Genomic DNA, 10,013 nt, shown 5'->3' with positions numbered 1-10,013 from the left:
GGGGGGGGGGTTGGAGAAGGGAGGGAGAAGAAAAAGTACTAGTGCAATAGTGAGGAGCCACTGAAGAGGAACTTCTGTATAAAATGTCACTGCTGGGTGTTGTGTCAGTGATGACAATCATGCCCTGGCCTGTACACTCAGAATTAGCAAGCAGACTAGAAGATGCGGTTCAGCAGACATGCATTGTTTGGTGCTATTAAACCACGCTTGCTTATTACTTTACTTGTTGTTTATTCCCTGTTACGCCTGAAGTTGACCTCAGTGCCCTGCGCATGTCAGGAATTTCCACTTTATTTTTCTTGAAAGAGTTGTGAGGTCACAATCTACCGTGGCCAGAGTAAGCGATGCTCATGACCAACAATGGCTTGCACAAGTTGTACTTTCTCTTCTTCTGGGCGCACTAATGCTAATGCCTGCTCAGTGACGCCTCACCAATTATAAAAGGAGCCGTCTTCTTTCCTGGTTACATTTGGAAAATGCCACTCTTGGATGCATTCGTTAAGAACTTTATTTCTACCATTATATTATGTTCAAAACTGTGTACGGGGCAGGAGAGCATAGGGGAAAGATCGTGACACGCCACCCAAGCACCACTATACTCTGTATTCAGTTTGTGTGCACACAGAGTAATTAGAAACAGACTGCTGTGAGGTCCATCTTTCAGGGGAAGGATCCTGAGAGACAAGGAAAGGAGCAGAAAGTCATTAACTGCGTTGTAAGATTGTCCTTCTGGGCTTGGGAGCCACAGAAACATTCTTGGACTTACTTTACTAGTAAACAAAACACTTCTCAAATTCAATAAGAAGTCGATGGCCCAAGTTTGTGTGTGTGTGTGTGTGTGTGTGTGTGTGTGTGTGTGTGTTTTCACTTTAAACCATACTGACCTTTATAGATGCAAAAGAGCAACGTTTGCAATTTTTGTAGAAAGAAAGAGACAATTTGGCAATTTTAACCAGTTGCTGCATAATACAACTTGAGCAACTCTTTCCAGACACAAACCTCTTTCAAGCAGGCTTCTTCTTCCTTTCCTTTTCAAATCACAAGTAAATAAACAACTTTAATCACATGAGCCTGTAGCTCAGATTGGCCTGAGGCCATCTTTTCCCTTTTTCTCTGGGGGTGTGGGGGGCACTAAAGAAAAAAGAAAAACATAAGACAAATATAGGGAAAGAGAGAGGGAGAGAAGAGGGGAGAGAGAAAGAAGAGAGGGGAGGAAGAGGAGGAAGAGATGGGGAGGGAGGTTAGAAAGGAGGGGAGAAGGGGGCAGACACACTACCCCTAGAAAGGTCTTTCACCTAAACTCTATTCACGTAGTTTCTGAACTGAGCTCAGTTCAAGCCAAAAGTACAGGTCCTGGCATGGTTCTTCAGACCTTTGGCTCTGACTCTCTCACGCCATAAAGAGACGCAGCCATGAGCTATGGGGTGAGGGGTGGGGGGTGGGGTGACGGGTTCTTTTAACTTGTATCATGTTTTTATCTGATAACTTGACTTCTTCTTGCAACAAAAATAGCCTGTTGTCTCCATCTCAGCCTCTGGACTCCTGGCTATTTTGGGCGGGGATTCCCAGTAGCCTGTTGGAAGGATGGCCCTGAGTCAGGAGGGGAATCTGTCTGTGTTGCCTTCCTCCTGTGGGCAGGCAGTCTTTCACTCTTGGTTTCCAAGGCTTTTTCTCACAGACAGTTGAGGGCGGGCATCTCACACACCCTTGTCCTCCACACCCTTCTCTACTTTCCTTATCACCTCTGAGCTCCATAGCTCACGCTGTCTTTTACAGGTACGCACTGCTCCGTGAAGCGCGGCAGAGCTGTTTCTGGCCTGACGAGCACTGGCACGTTCCTTCTCCCTAGATGTAAAAGATAAGGAGGTTGGTGCCTGCTCTGGGGCTGTGTTTCTGAGGGATTTGAAGCTCTGTGTTCTGTTTTGGTTCAGAACAGGGCCAAATGTTCAGCCTCTCTCCGCTCCCGCCTCAGATCTACCACAAGCACACACACTCACACACATGCACACACACACACACACGCACANACACTCACACACACACGCATGCATACATGCACACGCACACACACGCACGCACACACACATACACAAACACTCACACACGCACACACTCACACTCACACACGCGGACACACGTGTGCGCGCGCGCGCACACACACACACTCACACATACATGCACACATTCTCGCACACCCGCACACACTCACACACACACACAAAGACTTGATATCTTGGGGCTCATTTGAGGGTCGCCCTGGGAGCTGGGGTTGGTTTCAGACTCAAAAAAGGGGTCAAAGAATTTTTAAAAACAATTCTAATTTTTTTAAAGAAAAAAAATTAAGTCCAATATAGAAAATTTGTACAAGGCAAAGTTGGGAGAATGTCATTTCCTTGATCCTCGTGGAATATGAGGGAGAACAGGCTAGGAAAGCCAGAGGTATAGTAAGCTGACAGCCAGTGAACTGCCTGCCAGTCAGCGCTAATTGGCCTGCACGAGGTGGAACGGTTGTCCTTAAACATAAGAACATTAACAACCTAGGAATTTTCACATCAAACTTCATAAAAATCAGAGTCAGTCTGACACTGGCTCTGTCTAGAAGAGTCTAGAACTGGTACCCTCTGACAAGGTGAACTGCTGACCTTGATCTCCAAGCTGGGCCCGCCTCAGCCCTACAGACCCAGTACCGTGTCTGCACACTTATGAGCAAGGATGAATGACATGAAAGTCATAAACTAGCCAAGAATTTGCCAATAAAAAGATACACCACCACAACAGTGGAGAGATTCAGATAGCCGGGAGTGTGCGCACAGCATTTCATTTTACCTTTTAAAGTCAGACCCCAAACCAGGTGCCCAAGTTGATAAACGTGAAGCACAATGCTGAAGTCAAAATACTATGAGCTCTGAGATATTCTCATTGCCTTCACCTGAACTATAGAGTTAACATCCAGACTTCACTTTTTGTCTATAAAACTGCAGTGGCTAGCTTTGGTGACCCACAGCATGACAGCCACTGGAAAGCTGTATGACAAGCTGATAACAGAGGTGGAAGACAAGGGAGATTTGCAAGTTCTCTGGGACTACAGCTGTGGGTTCTTGTTGTCTTCACAGCGGTGGTATGTCTACACTCCCCATCCTCAAGCAGCTCTGCAAACCTGAGCAGTCAACTCTCTGCTGACCTTAGAATCCAGCTGCCTGAGGGATTCTCCACAGTACTGCCATTACTGTCAGCTGCCAGGAGTGGCCATGGCACTCAGAGAAGATACAAATATGGATCATTCTTAGGTTTTTCCGTCCTAAGCTTGAAAGCTGACTGGAACAACAAAACATCCTTCCTGAACCTTGCTATGTGGGTGTTTTGGTTTTATGTGATTCCATGTGTGTATATATGCGTGTAGACAATGTGATGTAGATGTGTGTGTGTGTGTGTGTGTGTGTGTGTGTGTGTGTGTGTGTTGAACCCAGGGGACATCAGATCTTACACTATATTACTCTCCACCTTATTCCTAGTAGACAATATCTACCACGAAACCTGGAGTAGGCCAGCTAGTCTGGTGTGTGCATCAGTGAACAAGGTAGATGCCTTGCTTCAAAACAGATGGTGAAGAATGGTACCCAGGTTGTCTTCTAACCTCCAATATGTGCATGGTATGCATGTGTCTACATACACACATGGTGCACTGACACATATTATATTAAAAAAAACCTCTATAGCAAAGCAAACAGCCATGAGAGTAAAGAGACATAGTATAAGAGAAAATATTTGCCAAGTATATATTTGAAAAGACATTGCTATCTAAAACATGTAAGAACCCAAGAACTGCAATACAAAATAGCAACAATAGCTGTAATAATAACAACTTGTTGTTTGAAAACAGTCAGCAGATCTAAATAGCCATTTCTCAAAAGATGCACAAATGACCAGTGGGTATGTGGAACATTCAACATCCCCAGTGATTCAGGATATGTAAATCAATGTCTCAACCCAGCAAGAAAGGCTACTATTAATACTACAGATAGTAAATGCTTATGGGGATGTGCTGAAAGGAAACCTCTTGCATAGTGTTGATGTGAGTATAAACTAGTACAGCCTTTGTGGAGCACAGTTACAGGCACAGGGGTCCCTCAAACAATGAAAACTATCACATGGTCCCATAGCTTCATATAAGCAAATAAAAGGAAGTAAAAACATAGAAGAGACATTTACATTCCCATGTCAGTTTCAGCACAGTTCACAAAAGCCTAGAAATGGAGAAACTGCAGAGTATCTACTAGCTAACGAACAGGTAAAGGAAATGTGTAAACGCTGGGCAAGTCAACAGTTTCTCAAGGAAGCGCCTCATTATGCCTACCCCCAACCCCAAGAGTTATATAAAACAAAGGATTGGTAGTAGAGGGAGAGACATTTTCTTCTATGGTGTAGCTACTGGTAAGCTGCCCACATTCCTGGGAATACATCTTCACCCAGGATCCTATGAGCAATGCTAATGCAACTCACTGGATAATACACAAAAAAGATTTGACAGTAGAAGTGGGGGTATTGGGAAGGAAGGGGGGTCAGCGGGTATGAACAGGGAAATTAGCAGATGACGGGAGTGCTTGTGGTATAAATACAGAATGCACATTTATGAAAATGTGACATGAAATCCAGGGTAATATATAATTAACACATGATAGTAAAACATTTTTCAAAGGGAACTATGGCATATATCCACAATGGCATATTATTTAGCCTTAGCAAAGAATGAAGCCTTGTCATTTGCAGCAACATTGAAAGGAGCTGGAAGACATTAAATGAGGCAGACAGAACTAAATGACATGGTCTCACTAATGTAGACTGTACAAAACATTGGTCATGGAGAGTGGAGAGTGGTGCTACCAAAGCAGGGAGAGGGCAGTAAGGAGAGATGTCAGTTACTGATAGAATATATTTCAGGAGACTTGCTATATAATGTGCAAAAGATTACTCTCTTCCCTTTGCAACATAAGGGTAATTGTAGCTGCCCACAGCCACACGCACCGGGTTCCTGAGTGGTAGACTGGGGCTATATGGAGAGTAGATGGGCCTTGATCAGAAAATACTTTAATGCTAAATTCTGTGCCTGAAGGGAAGGTCTAGGCCTAGGAGTATATTTTCATGTTTATAAGCCTTTGTTGTGCAAAGCTTGTTCCTTAATTTAAAACCCTTAGTTAAATAAAGTGGGCTACAGCCAATTATTACTGGAGAGATTAGAGGGAGGTGGGTTTGGAGTGACCTGGTTGAGAGAAAGAGATGAGAGGAGAAGGAAGAGAGGGAAGGAGAGAGGAAGCAGCCACGAGGGGAAGTGGACCATGAGCATTTGGCCAGGACAAACAGCAAGTCACCTGGGGGGTTGGGGGGGAGCCAGGCCGGCAGTTAAAAGAGTAGATTAGGGGGAATTGTCAAAGTCAAAATAACCAGAGTCTGAATCTCATTTATTTATAAGCTAGTTGCGGGTAAACTTAAGTTGGTTGTGCTACTCAGGCATCAGAAGCAAAGCAGCAAGGTCACATGCAGAATCCAAGGTCACCCTAGCAATCGCCAAGGTCACCCTAGCAATCGCCAAGGTCACGCTAGCAATTGCCAAGGTCACCCTAGCAATCGCTCAGCCCAAAAGCCAACCTTCTGCCTAATTTACCGTTGTTTTATGCTTACACAAGAGCCTCCCATAATTAATGGGTTTCAGAAAATCCACAGAAATTGTAGTTTTAAGCTAAGATTGAATACTTCCTTCTGAGTGTTAAGATTTACTATTTAAAGAAGTATTGGTCTCTGTAGTTTCTTCCTCTTTCCTTTCTGTCAATAAGCATAAATTTTTACATGTTTTAATGAACATATGTATGAGTCCTTCAAGTTTTGCTAGTAAGACCTCTACAAGGCATCCATAGAATCTTCGCTTCACTAATAAGAAAATTGAAATAAAAAAAAAGATATCTTGTTATTTGTCCCTACTAAATAATTTGTCATCAGATGTCAGCTTATTAAGACTGTAACAAATAATATCCCCATAATATAATATCCCCACAATATTATTAATTGGAAGCTATTGTTTATGCCTATTTTATGTGGCATCTCTTAAGTGTGACACCTACAAGGTCATAGCATAAGGAATATTTATCTGCTAATAAAACTTTTTGGACATTGCTGATTGAACTGGCAAGCTTCTTCTCTCAGACTGAACCCTCTACCTGCTACGGCATCCGTGTTGTGTTAAGAGCCTGCTGGCTATTATAAATAAGGCTGCTATGAACATAGGGGAGCATGTGTCCTTATTACCAGTTGGAAGATCTTCTGGGTATATGCCCAGAAGAGGTATTGCTGGGTCCTCCGGTACTGGAGTTTCTCATTCTGTCGCCATGGAATCATATAGGAATGGTTAAAAAACAAAGCTCTAAGTCATCTTTGATATTTAATTAACCATACTGTAAGGAAATCAACCATTTCTTTAAAGCTTATTTATAGGATTCCTTTCCTTTATAAAGCAATATAAAGGACCTAGAAACCCAGGGTGTATGACTTCAGCAGATGCCTACAGCCTTCAGCAGCTTATGTGATGGGAATCAATTACAAATCCCAACACTGAGCAGCTCCATACAGGGCATTTCTATCAGAGAAGGGCTGAAGTTTCTGGAAGGATATGCCCATAGTGCTCTTGCAGGACAGGGAGCTGGTGATGCGCGACATGATTTCAATGTTTCCCTTCAGATGGAGGACCTCTTTCCTTCGGCTGTTTCAAGGACTTGAACTCTGAGCTATACAGTCAAGAATGGCAGAAGTTGGTAGTGTTGAGAGGAGTGGAACCCTCCCACCACTACCTCCTGAGGGACGGCACTGAGGGATCTAAGATCATGAGTCAGGCTACCCTCCTCATCTAAAGATACCTTCTAATCAGTACATCGTGTGTTCTAGTCACCTGTCATCAGTCTCTCTGCGGTCACTGTGTTCTGCCCAGTGGTAGCAGTTGCACCTGAAAATATGCCCCATTTACTTTTCCTCTGTGTCTGTTTTTGACAACACAAAGTACATCATGCCTGCAGAACAGACTCTCCTTGCTTCTGCCATACACCAGTGGTTGTCTTCTCCTCTGACTTGCAGCTCCTTGCTTGCTTTTCTGGTCATTCTTCCTGAATGTTCTCTAGATGTTTAATCTTGAGCACTCTGCTCTTTGGTCTGTACAGTATTTCCAAGAACAACCACCATTCTTCGTGTACCTCACACACCCACACAGCTGTCTTCCACTCGTAGGCCTCTCACCTTACTTGCCCCCCTCTCCTCCAGTCTGGTACTTAAAATACGTTACATATTTTCACTTCAAACATGCAAGCAGTTTAGTTTGCTTTCACAGCCAACTGATCTCCACTGGCACCAGGTCATTCAGTTTCCTGGCTCATCTTCAGAGTGACACTCTAATTAGGTCACCTGCCGCAGTCTCGTTGAGGTTACTCCACAGAATGATTAAATAGGAACCAGCACACTAACTTTTAAGGCCCTGTTTTCAAAATGGCAACTTGAAGGATGATAATGAAAGCTCTGTTTAAAAGATTTAGACTGAATTCACCATGACTGTAATCCCAGCACTTTGGAGGCTGAGATGGAGGATGTAAGTTTGAGGCCCATCTGGGCTATATATTAATTTCCAGGCTAGCCTAGACTTTTTAGTCAGACCCTGTTTCTCTTTGTTACTATTATAATGCTGTGAAGCGACACCATGACCAAGGCAGCTTATCAAAGAAAGCATTTAATTACTGGCTTGCTTACAGTTTCAGAGGGTCAGTCCATGATCACCATGGAGGGAGCATGATGACAAGCAGCCAGGCATGGTGCTGGAGCAGTAGCTAGGAGCTCACATTCTGATCTTCAGCTAGGAAGGGGGGGGGGGGGGGGGGACGGTGGAGAGCCTGGGCCTGTTGGAGGCCTGGGGCTTTTGAAACCTGAAAGCCCACCTGCAGTGACACATCTCCTCTGACAAGGCCACACCTCCGAATCCTTCTGAAACAGTGTACCAACTCGGGACCAGAGATGAAGGGTTTGGGGACCATTCTCATTCAAACCACCACACCACCTGGATGGGGGGGGGAGGGGGGGGAGCTTATTTAGAGGCATGCTGGAAAGTATCAACAATTAAGAACATTGATTAAGAGCACTGGTTGTTCTTCCAGAAGAACTGGGTTTAATTCCTACATGGTGGATCACAACTGCCTGTAACTCCAGTCCCAAGGGATCTAACATCCCCCTCTGGCTGCCGATGGTACACAGTTATATTTGTAGGCAAAATGTACCCTATATACATTAGATAAATAATTTTTTAATTGTTTAAAAGTTATTTATAGGGGCTATCCAGGGCTGGGAGGGGCGGGGGGAGCAGATAAGGGAAAATAGAAGGAATGGGAACAAACAAAACAGGTAAAAATATGGAGACATCACAGAAATCTAGAAATTTGTATAATTAGAAAATGTTAATAAGCCAGGCAGTGGTGACACACGCCTTTAATCCCAGCACTCAGGAACCAGAGGCAGTGGATCTCTGAGTTCAAGACCAGCTTGGTCTGTAGCACGAGTTCCAGAACTACACAAAGAAACCCTGTCAAAACAAAACAAAACAAAACAAAACAAACAAAACAAAACACAATGATGACAATTGTTAATAAAATACTTATACCAAAATGTGAATGGTAGCAGTACAATTTAGAATTTTATAGTGTTTTTATTTTTCTCACTTGTTTGTTTTATTTTGTTTTTTCGTGACAGGGTTTCTCTGTATAGCCCTGGCTGTCCTGGAACTCACTTTGTAGACCAGGCTGGCCTCAAACTCAGAAATCTGCCTGCCTCTGCCTCCCGAGTGCTGGGATTAAAGGCATGTGCCACCACGCCTGGCTATTTATTAAAATCACATTCTTTTCTCATAAAATATATCTTGACTACAGTTTTCCATCCCTCTACTCCCAGTCCCTCACCACTCCCCTACCCCTCTGGTTCTACTCCTCTTCTGCCTACCATTAATAAAGACTAGGCTTCTAGGAGATTTGAGAATTTTATACCCAACTACAATATTTATATCATTTCTTTCCCTTTCTTCTCGTTCCAGATCTTCCAGTGTCCTCCCCAATCACACAAAAATTCATAATTATTCTTTAATTTTTTTACATATCTAAAGATAGATACATTAATAAATATAAGCTGCTGAGTTTCTTTAGTGTGCTCCTGTGTATATGTATTTAGGAATGACCACTTGGGAATGGATAATCTATCAAGGGGCTCGCTCATCCCTGGAGAAAACAAAATATTCCTGTTTACTTTTCCTCCCAAATTAGAGCTGTTTTCTATCCCTGTGAGTTCCATTGTTACCTGTCCCCACCCCCCATCCTACCACCCAATGTGATTTGCATTTGGAAACTTTCAATCCAGGACTTCAGGACTTTGTGACATCAGCTGTTTGTGTTCATGTGACTTTCGGAAAACTTCACATAGAGTTTTTCTCTCTTGTGTGGATCCTAGCATAGACACCCATCTAGATCTCTTGAGTTCAGGCCTGCCATTCACCAGAGCCAGACATTCCTGAAACCTGCTAACTTCTTTTTCCTTATGTGAGTTCTGAAATGAAAGTCCCTTAAATGAGAAGGCATTCCAGCAGAAGTTGATGGAACCCCCAGTACATAGTAGGCAATGTTGTGAGAAGTGATTGCGTAATAATCGCCGTCTAAATGTCTGGGTAGCAGGCACACTGACCAGTCAACAAGCCTCAGAATGAGCGCATGTTCCCTTTCTCTATTGGCTATACAGATTAAACTGCAGATCTTATTTAAAGTATAAACTAAGAAGATCCACTTAAAAATTCAACTTAAGAAAAAGACTTTAAAATGAAGAAATTAAATATGAGATTCCTCTCTCTCTCTCTCTCTCTCTCTCTCTCTCTGTCACACACATACACACTGTCACACACACACACATACACACTGTCTCTCTCTCTCTCTCTCTCTCTCTCTCACACACAC

The 10,013-nt window shown here is 43.3% G+C and overlaps 1 protein-coding gene across 1 annotated transcript in view; it reads left to right on the top strand.

The window, feature by feature from the left end:
• The window catches only part of Adgrv1 (adhesion G protein-coupled receptor V1), a 510,986-nt gene that overhangs the window by 482,500 nt on the left and 18,473 nt on the right, over positions 1-10,013 (top strand). The gene's annotated exons all lie outside the window — the stretch shown is intronic.

Source organism: Mus pahari, chromosome 11 (assembly GCF_900095145.1).
Source record: "Mus pahari chromosome 11, PAHARI_EIJ_v1.1, whole genome shotgun sequence".
Lineage (NCBI taxonomy): Eukaryota > Metazoa > Chordata > Mammalia > Rodentia > Muridae > Mus > Mus pahari.
Note: the sequence above shows the minus strand (reverse complement) of the source record. Positions and strands in the feature narration are given on the sequence as shown.